At 42.1% G+C, this 21,989-nt stretch overlaps 1 pseudogene across 1 annotated transcript; it reads right to left on the minus strand.

Moving 5' to 3' along the window:
* Positions 1-12,434: 12,434 nt before the first annotated feature.
* LOC308415822 (glyceraldehyde-3-phosphate dehydrogenase-like) lies at positions 12,435-13,880 on the minus strand (annotated as a pseudogene). Its single transcript has 2 exons — positions 13,863-13,880; positions 12,435-13,432 (listed from the first exon to the last, which is right to left on the minus strand). The product of its transcript is annotated as a glyceraldehyde-3-phosphate dehydrogenase-like (transcript).
* Positions 13,881-21,989: the final 8,109 nt, after the last annotated feature.

A 21,989-nucleotide genomic window follows, 5' to 3' on the forward strand; every position in this document is an offset into this window, starting at 1 on the left:
AGTTTTAAAAGAAAAAAAAATTAACCAACCAATGAGAACATTGCCAATCTTATCACAAACTATTAGAACTTCTTGGCATGCTGAAATCAAATGGTCATAAGCTCAAAACAAATTAGTGACTTGTTCATGTTGTCCTTTTGCCCCCTTCTATCCCTTTGCCATCTGGATTGGTGACATTATTCAAACGCAATGGAATCCCTGCCAAGTGCAGAAATGACCAGGCTGCCTCTTTCATTTGCTCATAGTCACTCTCAGGGGCAGTGGGGTCTATGCTTCTTTTCCCCCTTTTTGACTGGCCAGGCTCTGGGAACCCTACCAGCCTTGGCAAGGTGCTGGCCTTTCCTGTTCTTGGAGAAGCACCCATTGTCCCTCAGAGCATCTTCTTCATCTTCCTGGCTGGGTTTCTTGCCCACCTTCTTTATCTTGCTGTGGTGGCTTTCATGGTGCTGTAAATTCCCCTTCAGGTCTTCAACAGAGCAGGTGGTGGTAGCAGTAGAAGTGGTGGTAAAAGAGGAAAGAAAAGGGAGGAGGAGGAGGAGGAGGAGGAGGAGGAGGAGGAGGAGATGGAGTCACTTGTGAGTGAGATGCCCAGAGCTTTAAAGAGACTTCATAAGGTGGCTATAGTTGTGGTCCTTTCTGGGTCTCTACTGACCACCTTGAAGCCACATGATGCTTTCTTTGCTCTTAGTCCCTACCTGGTTGGTGTCTGCTAATCCTTTTCCTTGAAGCTGATCTCCTCTCAGTGAGAGTGACTGGCCCTGGCTGGATTCCAGGAAGCAGTTCTCTGCTAAGAATATGGACTTTGTTTTCTATCATTCCTGGAGAAAGACTTTTAGGCATCTCAGGGTAGGTTTTCAAGTTTTATGATTTTGGTGGCATCAACATCAAGAACTTGTAGAAAGAATCTGTTCTTTAAGAAGCTACTTCCCTTACAGGTGGGTAGGCCCTTGATGTATCTGAGGAATGGGAAGTGGGTAATAAAGTGTCTTTTTCAAAGCTAGAATTATATTTTGTCTATATGATGGGTATATGTACCAAAATGACTCTTTGCCAATACTCTGATTTGTCTCTGTGTCGACTTTTTTGAAACACTTATTTAATGACAAATTATGTCTCCCAGAGTTTTACCATCCAATTAATTTGTGCATTTGCAAAATATGAGAACTGTTCCAAGATCCAATTGTATACGTCCTTCACTGGCTGGTTGGAGAGTCCTGGACGGCCATAAGCATGAGGCAGCTAAAGGAACAAGAAGGCTTGCAGCTGAAGTTCTGGCTGCCATCGGAGTGTATAAATGAGTAGCTGGGGGCCTGTGGGCTGTTACTGTCTAGTTCTTGGACAGGGCTGACACTCCTAAGGGCGGACTCCCCAGAATACTTAAAGTTCCTGCACTCGAGCAGCCAGTCCAGGCTGGTGAGCTCTTCATTTTGCCAAGACCCTTCTTCTAACTTGTCAGGCTGAGGAGCGTCGAAGCGACACTGACTGTGTTGCCTGGACACACTGGTTCCTGAGCTTGTAAGCATTTTAGAGGTAGGACTGATCAAACTCACTGACTTTGAGGGGTCTCAAAGGCTGCGGGAACCTGTCGCTGTTGCTCTACAGAGCAGCTGACAACTTTTGAGGGGTCCCGGTAGACTTCGTTTGGTAGTCTTGCAAAGGACCCACACCCAGGGTGGTGGACTGCTCAGGTTGGCCCCAGGAGCTGGAGGTCAGGGAGCTGGGAGCACTGAGCCACATGGGACTTGCAGCCACTGTCATCTGTCCATACATTCTCTCTCCCACCCTAGGCTCTCCCAGACTTGTAGTCCCACCTCCTGCTTGCCTCTGCCAGGTCCCTGAATAAGTTGCCAGTTTTGTACAACTTACTGATTTTACTGTACTATTCTTTAGTCCTTCAGCTATATACACAATGTTACATTTTAACATATCTACACACCATCTTAAGTGTTCTGATCTGTCCTTAATGTCACAAGCCTATCTTGGTGTATCTACCAGAGTTGCTTTAGACCCTACGGGATACTTGGCCTCTAGTATGTGTCAGTCGTCTGCATGTCACTCTAACTCTCTCAGGCAGCCAAGGCCTATCTTTATCATAATAATATCTTTCCAAAAAAAGTCCATCATTTGGGAAGATATGTCCAAACTTTCTACATATTTTTCAGAACCACTTGAGTAGCCAGGTTTGCTTAGTCTGTTTAGTGTCTTATGTAGAGGAAGATGTTGGGCTTAATGAGTGTGACATTTCCCCAACAAATTCTTTACAGGACATTTCCAAGTAGGTGGAGTTACAGCTTAATTAGATCACTAAATATGGGTGTAGTGAACTTGTCTGCCCAGTAGGTGGCACCATTAGAAAAGGTTTTATTTTTACTGATTTACCAGGATACCTTAAACAATGGTTCTCAACCCGAGTTGGTGCTTTTCTTCTATGATGAGATCCTAGAGTAATTACCTTCTACCATGAGACCCTAATGATTAGGTTTGTATGGCAAACATGTACCTGGTGAGTGTTTGATAGCCTGAGAGAGTTAATCTTACAAGCCCCTTCGGAGTCCATTTTGAGGAAGATGATTGTGCACCTGGGTAGAAACATGAACAGTAACATGTCTTGTTACTGCCACAGAGCACAAACCATAAACAGCTTATTTCTAGGACTGAACTTATTAAGTGAACTGGACACTGGCTTAATAAGAATCCCTACATAGGCTCTTATATTTGAATGTTTAATCATTATGCAGTGGCACTACTCAGAAAGATTAGGAGGTATGGCCTTGTTGGAGGGGTGGGCTTTGAAGTTTCAGAAGCATAAGCCAGGCCTAATGCTTTCTCTCTCCCGGTGCCTGCAAATCTGGACTTACATCCCTTAGGTGTTTCCACATAACCGTACACAGAATCACCTGCGTACCACCGTGCTCCCTGGAATGGTAACGGACCAAACCTTTACAACTGCCAACACTGTCCAATTAAATCCTGTCCTTTATAAGAGCTGCCATGGTTATGGTGTCTGTTCTCAGCAATAGAACAGCGACAAAGAGTTGGTACCAGGGAGCAGGGCATTGATATGATGTTTATTGGAGAAACGTGGAGCACTTTGGATTAAGAAAGCACTTGAATGTTTTAAACAGGGATTAATGGGCCATACTAGTAGCATTGGGAGCAGTGTCAGTTATAAAGATCTAGCTTAAGAGGCTTCAGAGGGCGAGAACATTAGTAAGTGGCCTAGAAACTGTTCTTGTGATATTTTGGTGAATAATGTGGCTGCTTTCTGGTGGTGTTTCAAAAAAAATTAAAATAAAATAAAGTAAAATAAAAACAACCTGCCTGAGGCTACACTGAGGACTTTTATATTCACATACGATAGTTAAAAAAAAACCTTTGCATTGGTTCTGTCAGATGGCTATTAGTGCTCATTCTTAAGCAGATCTATAATGAAAAGGAGCAAGCTGAGCATGGAAAAATACAAAAGGTACGGTTTGAGGAGAAAATAGGCACCGGGAAGTGGAACGGAACTAAACTAAATCCAGCACTCAAGGAGATAAAAAGTTCAAAGAAAAGCCTGATGCTAAATGGAATAAAGGGAGTGGTGACCTCAGGACAATAACTCTCCTAGCTAAGCTTCCGACTTGTAAAAAGGAATTCAAGAACTGAAGCAATGAAGAAACTCACTGAAGCCAGAGAGCTGATGCAGTGACAGTGTCCCCCGGCACACAGTGACAGTGTCCCCCGGCACACAGCAGAACTCGGCAGCTTCAGCCATGTGGCTCTGGCTATAGAGTCAAGGATACAAGAATAGGGTTGTGGAATCTCCCTCTGGGGATAAGGAAAGTCACTGAAGCCAGTTGTGAATCAGGGGTGTCCCTGAATGAAGACTTAGAAAAGAGGAGGGAGGGAGAGGGGGAAGGAGGGAGAGAGAGAGAGAGGTATTGAAAGGAGTTTAGAGTTTGCCCAGGTGTTTTTTAGTCTTGCTTTGGTCCAGTATCTCCTTACTATGTTCCTTTCTCCACCTTTTGGAATGGTAATGCCATTGTATGTGGGAAGAATATAATCTGATTTTTAAAGTTTTGATTTTACAGTTAAGAGATTGTCATGAGTCTTGAGACTATAAAAGATTAGCAACTTTTGAAATTGGACTGAGTACACTGTTGTATTATGATGTGGCCTCTGTGAGGTCTGGGACTGGAATAGTGTTTCTTCACAGCAATAGAACACCGAGTAAACACCTAGCACGAGATGGTGACAGCCTTTATTGACTTATCATTAGCTACTTTGTGTGCGCATCAAGGAGTGATGGACAGAGAACTTCTCACTGTCCTGGAAACACAAACTCCCCTGGGTTCCTACTGTTGATGTATCTTTCTTGACTGCCTGTTTGCTCAACCTCCTGTTTACCTATCCAGACCTGCCATCTGTTCATCCATCTGCCTGTTCACTCTTCTGAGCGAGGTGGACCCGTCCACTTCTGCAGCAGGACTAAACCCTACAGCTTATCTTTGTTCCTGTAGCTCAACCTAAGGTCAGCAGCTAGCTCTCAGCTTTGTTCAGTTGATACCTTATCAATACAAACTCTATTTGACCTTCCATCAGCTTCTGTGCTTCTCAGTTCTGACAAATTCTTGAACTCTGCTGTAGTCTCTGAACTCTTTACAACCACTCTATAACTTTTATATCACACACATTGTGTGTGTGCGTGTGTGTGTGTGTGTGTGTGTGTGTGTGTGTATATGCTATATTGTATGTATTATGTGATCTAAGAGTTAATATAATTAAAATTATTGAAATAAAAGAATCTTGTGGCTGGTAAAATGGCTCAGCAGTTGAGATTGAGGACTTCCCTTATAAAGGATTTGTTTGGTTTCTAGTGCACGACTGCCTGTAACTCCAGTTACAGGGTATTTGATGCCTTCTCCAGGACTCTTCAGGCACTTGCACTCTATAGCTACACATTCCCAACTAGACAAATACATATAAATGTAATTCAAATAATAAGCCCACTTAATAAAAGGGAAATTATTCCTGATACCTGAAACATGAACGACCTACCTACACCCATTTGACTAAACTAACAGAATCCCCAACTAAATTCTACATATTTGTCACTATACCCACAGATAAGTGTAGTTTTCACCATTCACCAATGAAAATTCTCTTTGCAACAGATGGATAGGGCTATAGAAAAACCAGTTAAAAGGCAGAGTTGTGCAGCCCTGTCTCAATGGATACGTCTACAGAAAACTCCCAAATGTAAAGCTCAGTGACCCTCACAAAGTATGTGTGGGTGTGGAGTGAGGCAGAAATATTGTAAGAGCCAGAGGACACTGGAATTTGTTGTAAAAGTATATCTACAAGAAATATCAAATGTTATATCCAAAAGTCTCACCAACATGACTGCTCAAACATGACCTGAAAAAGGATGACTCCAATAGGTATGCAAAAGTGGATGGGAAAAGGCTCACAAGATATCAGCCATATACAAAGAACCATAGGCAACTGAGAAAAGCTGGGATCAGGAGAGGTGGTCTTCCTCAAGAAGGAGCACAGCAATGTTTTTTTCACTGCCAATGGGCAGCCTTGAAAACATATAAGTAACAGTATATGGGCTGAGCAGGTTATATTTAGGAATATATATGTACATACATATATGCACACCATAATCACCACCACCAATAGCAAAATAACAGGAAATGAACAATCACTGGTCAATGACTTTTTTCACCATCAAAAATCTCAATTCTCCAACAAAAAGATGCAAACTAGGGCTGGAGAGATGGCTCAGTGGTTAAGAGCACTGACTGCTCTTCCAGAGGTCCTGAGTTCAATTCCCAGCAACCACATGGTGGCTCACAACCATCTGTAATTGGATCTGATGCCCTCTTCTGGTGTGTCTGAAGACAGCGGCAGTGTATTAATACACTTAAAGTAAACAAATCTTGAAAAAATAAGACACAGACCAACAGAATGGATGAGAAAACAGGATCCATTCTTCTGCTGCATACAAGAAACACACCTCAACATGCAGGATGGGCATCACCTCAGGGTATAGGGTTGAGAAGAGATATTCCAAGCAAATACACCTAAGAAACAAGCCGGAGTAGCCATTTTAATATCTGACAAACTATATTTCAAACCAAAACTAATCAGGAGAGATAGAGAAGAATACTACACACTCATCAAAGAAAAGAAATCCACCAGTAGGACATGGCAATTCTTAAAGTCTATGCTTCAAACAAAAGTACACCCAAGTTTGTAAAAGAAACACTATTACAGCTTAAATTACACATTGACCCTCACATACAAATAGTCAGAGACTTCAATACCCCACTCTTACCAAGAGAATGGTCACACAGGCAAAAAGTAAATGGAGAAATGTAGAAACTAACTGAAATTATAAGCCAAGCTGATATTTGCAGAGCATTTCACCTAAACACAAAAGAGTATAGTTTATCAGCACCTCATGGATTTTTTTCCCCCAAAACTGATCACATACGTGGACACAAAGAAAATCTCAACAGATACAACAAAATCAAAATAACACTCTGCATCTTGTCTGAGTACCATGGATTAAAGTTGGATATCAACAACAAAAGCGAGAGAAAACTTACAAACTCATGGAAACTGAACAGCTATTTACTGGATGACAAATATATCAAGACAGAAATTAAGGACTTTTTAGAAGTGAATAAAAATAAATACACCAGAGAAATCCTGGTAAACAAGTTCAGCTGATAAACAAGTTCAGCAAAGTGGCTGGATACAAAATTAACTCAAACAAATCATTAGCCTTCCTATACTCAAAGGACAGACATGTGGAGAAAGAAATTAGGAAAAAGATACCCTTCACAATAGTCACAAAAACTATGAAATACCTTGGTGTGACTCTAACTAAGCAAGTGAAGGACCTGTATGACAAGAACTTCAAACCTCTAAAGAAGGAAAATCAAGGAAGATCTCAGAAAATGGAAAGATCTCCCATGCTCATGGATTGGAAGGATCAACATTTTAAAAATGGCCATCCTACCAAAAGCAATCTACAGATTCAATGCAATTCCCATCAAAATTCCAACCCAGTTCTTTATTGAGTTGTAAAGATCAATGTGCAATTTCATCTGGAATAACAAAAGACCTAGAATAGCGAAATCCATCCTCAACAACAAGAAAACATCTGTGGGAATCACTATCCCTGACCTCAAGCTATATTACAAGGCAATTGTGCGGAAAACTGCATGGTACTGGTACAGAAATAGGCAAGTGGATCAATGGAATAGAATAGAAGATCCAGAAATGAGCCCTCACGTATATGGTCACCTGATTTTTGACAAAGGAGCTGTAAACATTCAATGGAAAAAGGACAGCCTATTCAACAAATGGTGCTGGTCCAACTGTCACTCAGCATGCAAAAGAATGAAAATAGACCCTTTCTTATCTCCTTGTACAAAGCTCAAGTGTAAGTGGATCAAAGATCTCCACATTAGACCAGGTACACTGAAACTATTAGATGAGAAAGTAGGGAAAACTTTAGAACACATAAGCACAGGAGAAAATTTTCTTAACAAAACACCAATGGCTCAAGCTCTAAGGTCAAAGATTAAGAAATGGGACTTAATGAGATTGCAAAGTTTCTGTAAGGCTAAGGACATTGTCAAGAAAACAAAACGGCAGCCAACAGAATGGGAAAAGATCTTTACCAACTCCACATCAGATAGAGGCCTAATATCCAAGGTATACAAAGAACTCAAAAAGCTAGACACCAGAGAATCAAACAACCCTATTAAAAAATGGGGTACAGAGCCAAACAAAACGTTCTCAATTGAGGAATATCGAATGGCTGAGAAACATCTAAGGAAGTGCTTGACATCCTTAGCCATCAGGGAAATGCAAATCAAAACAACCCTGAGATTCTACCTCACACCAGTCAGATTGGCCAAGATCCAAAACTCAGATGACAGCAGGTGCTGGCGAGGTTGCGGAGAAAGAGGAACACTTCTCCACTGTTAGTGGGGTTGTAAACTGATACAACCACTCTGGAAATCAGTCTGGCGATTCCTCAGAAAATTGGACATAGTACTACCTGAAGATCCAGCTGTTCCACTTCTGGGCATATACTCCAGAGATGCTAAAGATACATGCACCACAATGTTCATAGCAGCTCTATTTATAATAGCCAGAAGCTGGAATGAACCCAGATGTCCTTCAGTAGATGAATGGATACAAAAATTGTGGTACATTTACACAATGGAATACTACTCAGCCATCAGAAACAATGACTTAACTAAATTCTTAAGAAAATGGTTGCATCTAGAGAATATCATCCTGAGTGAGATAACCCAGTCACAAAAGAACAGACATAATATACAGTCACTGATAGTGGGATGCTAACCCCAGAGGCTCGGACTGCCCCAGAAACAACTCACAGACTGTGTGAAGTTCAAGAAAAAAAGAAAAGAAAAGAAAACAAAACAAACAAAAAGTCATGCTCAATCCTTACACACCAAGAAAAGGTTGACTAATTCTGGGTTACATCCTGTTTTACATGTACTTTTTGCTCATTGTAACTAGTAAAACCTTAGTGCAGAGTATCAAACCTTAAAAAGAAGAAGAAAAAAGGCCAAGCACTGACATAATTGTATTTGTATACAGTTATGCAAAAATGTTTAAAATTTTTCTTTCTTTTATCTTTGTTTTTTAAAATAAAGTTAAAAAAAACAAAAAAATAAATACACAACATACTCAGACTTTGGGACACAGTAAAGACAGTTCTAAGAAGCAAATTCATGGTAGTAAGTGGTAATGTTTTTTTTAAAAAAGGAGCAATTTCATACTAGGAATGTAACTGAACACCTGAAAGCTCTAGAACAAAAAAGAGAAACTACACCCAAAGTTATTACATGACAAAAACGATCCAATTTAGGGCTGAAATCTATAAAAATTGAACCAGCCAACCAAACAATGCAAAGAATCAATGAAACAAAGAGTTGGTTCTTTGAGGAAATTAGTAAGATTGACAAACTTTAGTTTAACTAAAATTCAGAGAGAGACTTTTCAAATGAACAGAATTAGAAATAAAAAGTAAAACATAACAACAGATACTGATAAAATCCAAAGAACCGCTGGGATAGACTTTTAAAATCTGTATTCCACAAAATTGGAAAATCTAAAGAAATGGATAATTTTCTCAATAAGTGCCACTTATAAGGTTAAATAAAGATTAGATAAACAATTTAAATAGAACGATATCCCTTTGTGAATTAGAAGCAGTAATTTAAAGTCTTCTCCCCCCCCCCACTAAAAAAAAAAGTCTAAGCTATATGGTTTTAGCACAGAATTCTAACAGACTTTCAAAGAACAGTTAATGCCAATACTCCTCAAGCTATTCCTTGAAATAGAAGCAGAAGGAACTTTGCCCAGTACATTTTATAAGGCTACAGCTACACTGATTCTTAAACCATATAAAGACCCAACGTAGAATTACAGACCAATTTTCTTCATGAACATAGAAGCAAAAATCTTCAATAAAATATGTGCAAAATGAACGTAAACACACATCAAAAAGATCATCCACCATGATCCAGTAGGCTTCTTCCCGGGGATGCAGGGATGGTTCAGTACATGAAAATCCATCAAGGTAATCCATTATATAAACAAAATGAAAGAAAATTGTCTAATGATAATTTCATTAGATGCAGAAAAGTCCTTTGATAGAATCCAACACTGTTCATGATAAAAGTTCTGGAGAGATTAAGGGACTCAAACCTAATGATGGCATTTTACAGCCAGCCTATAGCCAACATTACATTAAATGGAGAGAAACTGGAAGCTAGCATCTCATGGGCAGTCAACATAGGGTTGCTGGTAGATCATGACTTAGTTGCTCGTGACCATTTCTCTGTTTGATCTGAGGGATCATGAATCAAGCAAGAGGACTCCTTACTGGCCCTACCATGTATGACCATTTCTAATAAAGATTACATCAGTCTCCATCTAGTTTCTGCCATATGATCGGTGGGCATCACATCAGTATTTCTCCCTGAAAGCCCCTTCTGCTCTCAGTTTTCCCTCCTCAGTTTCTTTTAATAACTCTGTGTTGCTTCTGCTCATTCCTTGTCCAGGTTTATTACTCTTGTTGCTTCATGAGGCAACAAGGTTAAAGGTGCAAGCCTTTGATACCAGCACTCTGTAGGTTGAGTCAGGTGAGCTCCAAGCCAGCTTGGTTTACGCAGCAACTTCCAGGCCAGGCAGGGCTACAAAGTAAGACCCTGCTTTAAAAAAATAGCATGGTTTCAGGGTGGCTTTGATGACCTTTGACCTTCTGGCACTCTGTGTTCCTGAGTTAAAATTACTAAGAACCAAAACCAGGCTGGTTGCTCTGAAAAAGCCCACATCAGGGACGGACAGAAAACAAATGAACCCCAAATACCCAGTCTCAGGATGGGATTTTATCTTAACACAGTAGTGAGATGTTTATTTCTTACCTATTCAAACACAGACCTGCACAGATAGCCCCATACAAATGGCCCATGACATAAAAGCTCTTATGTTTTCTTTAACTGTTATATAAAAGGACCTCATTCCCTCTGAGAGGCCCTATTATCTCTCTTGCTCTAGGTACATACAATTTGACAGATTGTGTACAATCTCTCTTCACTCCCCACCCCCGCCACTGTAAGGACTGAATTTTTGGCAGATCTCACAACAAACAATCACTCTAGAACACTTAATCTCTTCTACTGTGTACTCAGCCTGCTTAAACACAACCTGCTGTGTTGGGTGTAGTGATGTGTGCTCTGGAGGCAGAGGCAGGTGGATCTCTTTAAATCTGTGACAAATATGATCTACATAGTTAGTTCCAGAGCAGTCAAAGCTACATAGCAAGACCCTGTCTCTAAAAAAACCCCCAACAACATAAAAAGCAAACAAGTTTAACATACCTTTGAGAGAGCAACATAATACAAGTGAATCAGCTTTTACAACATAAGTTAAATGCACAGCTTCAATCTTTTTTTGTAAAAAGATTTATTTATGTATGTGAATGCACTGTAGCTGTCTTCAGACACACCAGAAGAGGTCATCAGATCCCATTACAGATGGTTGTGAGCCACCATATAGCCACAACATGTGTGTGTGTGTGTGTGTGTGTTCAATAAGGTTCATTCCCTTGTGAACTGTGAAAGGTGTCTGTGAAGGATCACATTCCTTCCCTTATATGATGCTTTCTTTTCTGTTCAATGAATATAGAGCAAGGCTGGTTGTTAGGACCAGTTGGCATGTAGGCAGACACAGGGGCAATCAGAAGACAGCATTTGGGCAGACAGAGACATATTGTAACAGAAGACTTTACATAGGCCAGTAATGACAGACTAGAGACAAATGGAAGACTGGGAAAGAAGTGGAAAATTCGAATTTGGGCTCTGTTGATTAAATTATGCCAAGAGGAAGTATTGTGTTTTTATTCCTTAAAGTGACACAGATGCATTTTGGTGCCCTGAGGTTATCTTTTTTTAATTTTTGTTTGGATTCCATTTTTATTGTTTAGAGAGGTTATCCTTAACATGTTAACTGTTAAAGCTTGCCTTGTTTCAGTCTTTTGCCCAGCCTAAGGTTCTCAGGTCTAAAAGAATCTCCATTTTCCTAAATTCTAAAAGGCAGAAGGGACAAATGGTACTATCTGTGCTGCCTATTAGCATCTCAAAGTGCTTGCTGGGATCCAGGTTACCTCAGCAACACAAGTACCTGTTACACAGTTCAAAGTCCATTCTAGCATCCTAGCTCTTCTCAGCTCCTCCCTCCCCTAAATTCTCTAAAGTTAAACTTTATATAAAGCTAAGTAAACAAGGTTTTTTAAAATACAAATTTCCTCTCGGGGGAACTCAACAAGGCTGTTTTTCCACCAGTTCGAAGGACTTGTTTCCAAGTGGGACTGGAGAATCCTGCAGTCTTCACCAGGCCTGTTGCTCAATCCGTGTTGACCTGCACTACAGCAGTATTTTAGAACAGGGAAACACAACAAACCTTGCCACTGCTGTGACAAAAAGCTCGCAGGCTCCTCCCTGTTCCCCCAGCTATTCTTCCTGTAGCTCTCCTATTTCAGCTACACACACACACACACACACACACACACACACACACACACACTTTGTCTCACTCCCCCCTCTTTCTGCTCTCCCACTCTACTTTGTGTGTGTGTGTGTGTGTGTGTGTGTGTGTGTGTGTGTGCGCGCGCGCGCACGCACGCACAGCAGAACTTTATTGAACTTTATTGATGGTATTCAAGAGACTAGGGAGGGCTCTCTGGGCTCTCCTATTATTATGGGGGTCTGGGATGGAAATTGTGAGGGAGATGCTCAGTGTCGGGGGCTGAGTTGGGATGGGACTCCTCAGGAGCTGAGGACCTCTCTCTTGCTCACAGTGTCCTTGCTGGGGGGTGGGTGGTCCAGGGTTTCTTACTCCTTAGAGTCCATGAGGTCCACCACTCTGTTGCTGTAGCCGTATTCATTGTTATACCAGGAAATGAGCTTCACAAAGTTGTCACTAAGAGCAATGTCAACTCCAGCATCAAGGTGGAAGAGTGGAAGTTGCTGTTGAAGTCACAGGAGACAACCTGGTCCTCAGTGTAGCCCAGGATGCCCTTTAGTGGGCCCTCAGCTGCCTGCTTCACCACCTTCTTGTTGTCATCATACTTGGCAGGCTTCTCCAGGCGGCATGTCAGATCCACAACAGATATATTGGGGGTAAGAACACGGAAGGCCATGCCAGTGAGCTTCCCATTCAGCTCTAGGATAACCTTGCCCACAGCCTTGGCAGCACCAGTGGATGCAGGGATGATGATCTGGGCTGCCCCACGGCCATCACGCCATAGCTTTCCAGAGGGGCCATCCACAGTCTTCTGAGTGGCAGTGATGGCATGAACTGTGGTCATGAGCCCTTCCACGATGCCAAAGTTGTCATGGATGACCTTGGCCAGGGGGGCTAAACAGTTGGTGGTGCAGGATGCATTGCTGACAATCTTGAGGGAGTTGTCATATTTCTCATGGTTCACACCCATCACAAACATGGAGGCATCGGCCAAAGGGGCAGAGACGATGACACTTTTGGCCCCACCCTTCAAGTAGGTCCCAGCCTTCTCCATGGTGGTGAAGATGCCAGTAGACTCCACAACATACTCAGCACCAGCATCACCCCATTTGATGTTAGCGGGATCCAGCTCCTGGAAGATGGTGATGGGCTTCCCATTGATGACAAGCTTCCCAATCTCAGCCTTGACTGTGTCATTGAGTTTTCCATGGGTAGCATCACACTGGAACATGTAGACCATGTAGCTGAGGTCAATGAAGGGGTCATTGACGGCAACAACCTCCACTTTGCCAGATGCAGAGCAGAAGGCAGCCCTGGTAACTAGGCACTCAATAAGGCCAAATTCGTTCACACCAACCTTCACTATCTATTTGTGGAATGAGTCTGGCACTACATGAGAAGATTCGGCTGTCTCTGTAACAGGGAGGAGCAGAGAGACTTTATCTCTTTCTAAGTTCCTTTCTTTATTTCTTTGCTCTGCTTCTGCTTCTCTCATGGCCAGGTTCAGTCTACTTCTTTCTCTGTCTGCTCTGGGCTCTTTCAGATGTCTCTGGCTAATCTCTCTCTCTCATATCTACAATAAAAACCTTTCCCCTAACCTATACCATGTTGTCAGTTTATACAATAGTCATCTTAAAAATTTTACATTATTTATTTATGTGTGTGTACACACATACACGCACGCACACACGTCACAGGATTCATTTTGGGGTCAGAGAACACCTTACAGCAGTGGGTTCTTCTACCATGTGGGCTCTGAGAATGAAACTCAGATTGTCTGTCTTGAGTACAAGTACCTTTACCCACTGAGCCATCTTGATTACCCCAGCATATAGTCTTTACTACAATGTGTACCTCAGTTCTGGTAAACACACTTTTATTTTCCTTCTCCCAACCTTGGCAAGTTATGACAAGTACTAGGTCACATAAAATTTGGTGCCTGTACAATGAGTATTGGTGATGAGGCGGGGCCACAGACCTTTCTATATTTGTCCAGGCCCAGAACGGAACTCAAGCCATTTCTTGATTTGGTCTCCCAAATAGCTAAAACTGTAAGAGTGTATCAGTGTACTCCACAAAGCTTTTATCTGAAATATGCTTAAAACTTATATATCATAAGTCTTGACAAGTTGAAACTTTGTCCAGAGGGAAATATGGAGCCTGGGAAGAGTCTATAGCAAAAAGATAACCCTAGCTTAAAACTAGCTAGACCATGTTGCCTTGGGCAAGTCACTTATTCTCTTAGAACCCATGTTGTAATGTAGATAATAGGAGTCAGTTAGCTCCCAATATGCACCTGGAACCTTAAATGGCCTTTAACAGCCAACCAACCAACCAAACAAACAAAATCATTCAGAAGTTGCTGTATATTCTAATTACTTTCTATGTACCCAATCTCCTTTTCAAGAAATGCGCCACTCTAATGTGCCCATCATTCAAAGCTCAACTCTGTCATTTATCCATGTCTCCACATCTATATTACAGGGATAATAAAGGCCTACCTGTAAGGCTTTGCTGAGACATGAAAGGTATTTAGAGAGCAGTGTAAAGAGAGAGGGAGGCAGTTTTACCAAGATACTTATAGAGAAACAGACTGCAGAGAGAAAAGCTAGACACAGATGAAGACAGAAAGAGCAAGGGGCCAGAAGATTAAAATCCATTGCCAAAGTTAGTTTGAGGCCAAGCAGAGCAATTCAGGAGAAGCCAGACTGAATCACTCAGCTTGGAGAGGCGTTTCAGCCTGAACAGCTAAGTTGAACCAGCCAGCCCAAGTTCAGAAAGAACTGGGAAAGAGTGAACTTATTTAACAATAAGTTTCAGAGGCTAAAAAACATTTGAGGCCTAGATTAGATTATAGCTTCCAGGTCTAGGCCTAGGTTAGCAGATGGAGGCAGTGAGCCTCTGAGAGGTCAGTCACATACAGGAGCATAAAATATACTTTACAGTGTCAATCAAGGACTAGGACTGTAGCTCATTGGCAGGCTTGACAGCTGTAAGGCCATGAGTTCCACCCCCAGCACTTCAAAAAAAAAATATTGAAGTCTCGCTGTGCCAATTCACTCCCAATTTTCTCATAAATGAATCACGAGAAAAGAAAAAGAGGAACTAGAGAGATTTGATTCCCAACACCCACATGGTAGCTCCCAAGTTTCTGTAACTCCAGTTCCCTCTATAGGACTCCATGGACATCGGCCACACACACGATACCCAGATATATGTGCACACAAAATAACCATACACATAAAATAATTAAAAATTTCTAATAAAGAAAAAAAGGAGTAGTGGCAGTTTAGTCCCAGCACTGGGGAGGTAGAGGCAGCTGGATCTCTGGGTTCGAGACCAGCCTGGTCTACAGAGTGAGTTCCAGGACAGCCAGGGCTATGCAGAGAAACCCTGTTTCTAAAATATAAATAAATAAAAAGAAAGAAAAGAAAAAGTGATAATCACATTTCCATGTATTGCAAGTATCATCAGCATAAAATATTAGAGCCCCCCTCTCTCTTTCTTTCTTTTCTCTCTCTTTCTTCCTTTCTTTTGGGTTTTTAAGAAAAACTCTCACTTTTAGATGAAGCTGGCCGGCCTTACTTCAGCTTTTTGAGTGGTTAATAGGTATCAGCCACTACACCTAACTCAAGTCACTGAATGAACTAACTGAACACGAGAGTTTCTATGTCATTTTCACTAATTGATATTAGTAATAATTAGTAATTATTAATCTTTATAAGGTTCCCCTATGATACTTTCCTGTGGGGTTTTCTTTTTTAAGTACAGAGAACCTAGATTTATAAAGAAATCCGGAGGATGAAAAGATAGCTCAGCACATACCTCAAAAATTTGACCAAGTTCAATACCTGAACATATTTGAAGGCGAAAGGATAGAACCAACTCCGTAATCGTGTTCTCTGATTGCCACACATACACTCAACTGTGGCACCTGCCTTTAATTCCAGTACTCAGTAGGGAGACAGACAGATCTCTGTGACTTCAAGTCTGTCTTGCTCATTTACATAGTGAGCTCCAGGTTACCCAGAGTTACATAGTGAAACCTTGTTTCAAACTTTAAAAGATGGGGGGGAAAAAAGAACTTCTAAGAATGAGAGAAATTTCAAGGGAGGAATACCTCTATTGTTATTTTGTGTTCTTTTAAAGGATGAGTGGATTATCTATAGATTATAAGTTTAGATATATGTCCTCAGACTTACTAACATCAGCAGAATTAAATTTTTTAATTTAAATTTTAATTTATAAAGTCAGCAATAGATTTTTAAAAATAACTCAAAAGTTAAAAATAAAGGCATCAAAAATGGGGCTGGAGAGATGGCTCAGTGGTTAAGAGCAGTGACTACTCTTCCAGAGGTCCTGAGTTCAATTCCCAGCAACCACATGGTGGCTCACAACCATCTGTAGTGAGATCTAGGGCCCTCTTCTGGCGTCCAGACGTACATGCAGGCAGAACACTGCATAATAAATAAATGCTTTAAAAAAACATCAAAATAAAAGAGTAAAGTAGCAAACTTAAAAGATGAGAACTAAGTAAAAGTAAAATAAAAAGTACATTTTCTGGGCTGGTTCCATTTATTGCAGCATAAAGGTGGATGTGCCTCTAAATCTGTGGTATGATTATTTAGAGTCCTTTGAGTATATGCCTAGGAGTCACATGGTAGCTCTACTTTTACTTAAGTCTGTCATTTTGTTTTTGAGGAATCTCAACACTGACTTGGATACTGGTTGCACCAGTTTTCATACTCAGGAGTCTCTCTTTTCCCATAGTCTCACCAGCAATTGCCTTGTTTTCTAGATGCTAGCCATTCCCTTATTCATCCAAAGAGAAGAACAAAATTGCTTACTTTGAAAGACTCTGGGCCAGAAATACTCCAGGGCTTCCACTGGTGAAGGGGGCGGCCATAATGAAGATAGGAGAAAAACAAGACATTGATGTAAGTTTATTAAGGAAGATCTTTGTGGGCTATTTTCATAGAATTCTTGCCTTGATTTTACAACCAGAGAAGTATTAGCCTACCAAGTTAGTTCACTGTTAAGTGTGCGGTTAATGACTGGTTCTGCAACAACACAGGCAGACTTTTATAAAAAAGAGATACAGAACTGTTGTCTAGAAGCAATAAGACTACCTATTCTGAGTTCATTAACTCAATTAAAAAATTTGTATGAGTGTTTTGCTAATATATATGTCTGTGGACCGAATGAATGACTGGAGATGTGGCCCCACAGTTAAGAGCACATGCTGACTAGCTCACACGTGGTGGCTTGCAACAACCCATAGCTTCAGTTCCAGGAGATCAGAAGCCCTGTGGTCTCTGGGGGCTTTAGGACTGTACATGGTGCATATACATACATGTAGATAAAACACTTATCAAATAATAATATGAATAAATAAAAAAGCTCTAACAGGTACAAGGCAGATACCAAGGAGCCCATAGTAGCTGCTTTTAGAGTTTGTGATTGCCTTGGCACACCTGTGCTGAGCTGGTTTAGCCTCAGAACGGGTCCATAGTGCCTCAGAGCAGACTAGGCTCAGAGCAGACTAGGCTAAGAGCAAGGCTACAGCCACTATAATCTCATCAGAAAGAGTTAGCTGCAAGAAGTCCTAGCTGCAATGGCTTACACACTACCATGAGCAATTCTACACGTTAATGAGTAGGGCCATACTTTTCAGGGCCTGATGCCTGGTGCCTCATGATGTCTTATGCAGAAAAGACGGAACTCATGCAGTCACATTCATTTCTCGGTTAAAACTCAATGAGATGGCTGCCTAGTCATCCAGAGACAAGTCCCACGCAAGTGCTCTGCCTGACAAGACCTTACACTTTCCCTTTAACTGCTATAAAAGAGCTTGCCCCCACCACTATAAAGCATGATTCTTTCTCCTGGAGTTTGCCATGCGTTTAAATAAGTGCTCTCTCTGTTCTCATTTCTGGTAAAAGAACTCGGCACATCATAACCTGCCTTTCACAGACTTTTGACACTCAGCATTGTGGTGAGCCCCACTATAAGGACTTTCCTTCTTTTCTTGGACATATAAAATATTATTACCATTACTATTATTGCTGGTATGTGAACATGTGTGGCTCTCCCCTTTCCTCAGGGGTCACTGGCCACCCGAGGGTAAGGATAGCAGAGTCAAAGAACAGGGTTGGACAGGACAGACTTCACGGATCAGTTTCAGAGAGGCAGCTAAGCGTCAAGGGGTGAGGGGAATATACGGGGGTATATAGCAGGAGGGCAGCAGCCAGGGGACTTCCTGATAGTTCACAGAATGCTTTGTTTGCATTAGTCAGCAGTCTTACTATCTGGGTAAGAGCACTAACACCTAATTACAGGAACAGCTGGGGGGGAAAGCTTTTTGCAGGGAACTGTGCCAAAGGTCACGTTTAAGATAAGCCAAGCATCTGTGCTCAGCAACCTCTTCCAAATAAGGTCAGGCAGAGAGTGGAAAGCCCTGCTGGGGGAAGGGAGCCCTCCATTTTGTGCTGAGTTCAGAGAGCTGTCCGGAAATGGTGGACTGCAGCCTTCTGAATCAGGGCTGAATGGTGTCTTTCTGGAGGTCTGAGGACAACTTTTATGAACTGGTTCTCTTTCCATCCTGGGTTCCAATGGTTGGACTCAGGTTGTCAGGTCTGTAGGGCAAGCATCTTTCTTCTTGAGCCATTTTGCAAGCACTCTGTCGTTTCTTTCTACTTAGGTGCCTATGGCAGCTATCATTAGAATAGTTTACAGGCAGCCAAAGACTTCTGTCTGGGTCTATGCTTTAGCATGGCCTGAAGATTGCTACATTGTAATCTTGACCTGGGCATCACCCTCTAGAGTACAGAGTTCCTTCTGGCCCCTTGCATTAAGCCTTGCTTTCAGCCTCCAACTAATGGAGCATGGCCAGGATAACTTTTGATACATCTTGAACTAAAGGCAGTGGCAGTGGGAAAAGGGGGACTATCACTACAGCCTTCCTTCCGGGTATCTCCTCATTTTCAAAATGTGGGGTGACCGGCACCAACACCTAGTCCAGAGTGAAGAAACACATATTGTAAGGACCCCTCCTCACTATCCTCTCCTCTCACCCCCATTTTTTGCATTTTATGCTGTCACTTTCTGGGGTGGGAGGGAACAGAATGTGTGGCAGATGATGTCTGAATCCTAATTTCCACCCCACACCCCACCCCTGCCAGTGGGTGCTGGGAACCACACCTGGGTGTGTCTTTGGCAAGAGCATCTAGTGCTACCAACTGCCGAGCCATCTCTCCAGCTGCCCTTTCCCCTCTCCCTACCCCCCCTCCCCCCCAAAAAAAACCAGAAGAGTAGAAGGAATGAAAAAAGAAACAAGAAGAAAAAGAAGAATAATAAAAGTGGGCAGTGGATCCCAACCTAAGGGTTGTGACCCCTTTGGGGGTCATGTATCAGAGATCCTGTGTATCATAAGTTTACACTACAATTCACGACAGCAGCAAAATTGCAGTTATGAAGTAGCAATGAAAGCAATTTTATGTTTGGGGTCACCACACCATGATGAAAGAATGTATTAAAGGGTCACAGCATTGGGCAAGTTGAGAACTACTCCTTTGTGGTCTATTCATTAATTTAATTAGTTTCTCAGAATATATCCCGGGGTGTCATTGTGAGACAACAAGGAACAACATCAACCCGACCGGCATTCCTCAGAACTAACAGAATCTGTGTCCAGAAAAATGCCGAGTCTATCACTCTATGCCAGCATTCCTAGAGAAGAGAAAGTGTCTTGACATACAGAAATGAAACCGAGTCTCCCTGGAGTCAAAGCCACCCGGTTGACCAGAGGAGAGGAAATGGGGTCCTCAGCATATGTGCTCATCTAGTGATGCTGGTGCTGGTCATGCCACGGGTTGAAACTGAGGAGATACTCACGAGGAAGACAAATCTTACTCTCAAAGGCTGCAGGGTATGTAGCTTGCACTATTATGACTTCAGTCCCAGGAGAGCCCGTGCTGTCTTCTGGCCCTTGTCACATACATGACGTAGAGACATACATGTAGGCAAAATATCCAAACATATTTTTTTTTGGTCTCAAGTTTGTTTGTAAAAACAGCACAGGACACTGGTCATCTACACTAGTGTGTAGGTAGGTGTGTCACAGCTGTTTTCACACTGGCAGGAGCCTTTCCTATGGGGCCTTCACAGGGGCCTGGGCACCTTTGGGAGCCTGAGCTGGAGCCGAAGCCTGGGCCTTAGCTGAAGCTTTGGCCTCTGCCTTGGTTTGAACTTTGGGCTTTGGTTGGCAGAGCCTATGACCCTTGGCCATGTAGCTTCGAATCTTCTTCCCAAGCTTGGGGTGAGCGATGAAAGCTGAGTTTGCGGCTGGGGCCCTTTGGCATCTTGGGCTTGATGACCTCAGGCTTCACAAGGGCATTGATGGCCTCCGCGCGTGCGCTCGCTGCCTTTGCACTGCTGGCCTGCATCTTCTTCAGGCCTCTCTGTGCTTCTTGGCAAAACACATGTTCCTCAGGAACTTGGGTCAACCCCCTTAAGAGATTCGTATCTTTGTGACCGGGGTTTCTTGATGCCATTCCTGTGCCATTTGAGGGACTGGTTGCGTGTGGTGTGGTTCTTGGACTTGGCCATGTCATCAGGGTAACCCGGGGCTCCCGCAGCACCTGGGACCGGAAGAGAAAGCCAAACATATTTTTTTAAATATAATGTTTGTATTTATTCTTTGAGAATTTCATATTTTATACAGTATATTTTTGATCATATCAATCTCTTATACCCCCAACTCTTCCCAGACACTGAAACATATTTCTCCTCCAGATTCCATATCTTGATCTTTTTAAAATTACTTTAAAATAACTCAGTTAGTGTCACATACATGCATAATGGTGTGTGGACATCCAATTGGAGCATGGGCAACCTACCAGTGGCAACATCTCCAAAGCAAAATGACTCTCTGTTCCCCAGAAGCCATCAGCTGTCAGCTAGGGATGGTGTCTTGGGCCCTCCATCCATGCTGGGATTTCCCACTGGCTTCACCTTGTGCTGTGAGCTCATGAGTGCAATAGTCACAACATTTCCTAGCACTCTTTCTTCCTCATCTTCTGCCTCTTTTTTTTTTCTGCAATGCTTTCTGAGCTTTGGAATGGGGGTGGTTCATACAGATGTTTTATTACTGGCGGAACACTTACAGTCACTTATTCTCATAACTCTGACCAGTTAGGAACCTCTGCCCACTGCAAAAAGACGCTTCCCTGATCAATGTATTAGCACAACCAGAAATATTTAGGAGGTAGATTGACAACCTGATTATTTAACAAAACAATAATAGCATCCCTTTAGGGACCATGGCCTCCCCAGCCATGGGTTTTTGAATATTTTTATAGTACTAGGCATGACTTCCCTCCTGTGGAGCAGGCCTTACATCTAGTGAGAAAGTGGTTGGTGAGCATGTCTTACCTGGCAGGTTGATGTAGAATGCAGGGTCCAGTGCTGAGTAAAATCATAGACCACTGATGTCCTTTCTTTCCAAATGGCCTGCATAGCATCTTCTAGCTGTATGAGAGCTAGCCAGCAGGGAGGAGTTGCTGGTCAGTTCCAGATTGAGTTCATTTGGCCTTGCAACTAAGGTGTGTGGTGTCCTCATCAATAAGGCCTTGCCATCAAGTTCTGGTGTAAAACTGAAAGTAATAGTAATGGCCTGGGTAGTTTTAAGGGCCTCTGGAGATTTTCATTTAATGAACTGTATTTTAGACAGGCATGATAGCCTACACTTTTTTTTTGAACAACTTTATTTTAAAAAACAAAGATAAATGTACAAATTTTAAGCATTTTTGCATAAAAGTATATGAATACATTTTTGTCAGTACTTGATTTTTTTTAAAGGTTTGATAGTGTGCCTTAAGGTCTTACTAGTTACAATGAGCATAAAGTACATGTAAAACAGGATG

The sequence above is a fragment of the Micromys minutus genome, assembly GCF_963924665.1.
Source record: "Micromys minutus genome assembly, chromosome: X".
Lineage (NCBI taxonomy): Eukaryota > Metazoa > Chordata > Mammalia > Rodentia > Muridae > Micromys > Micromys minutus.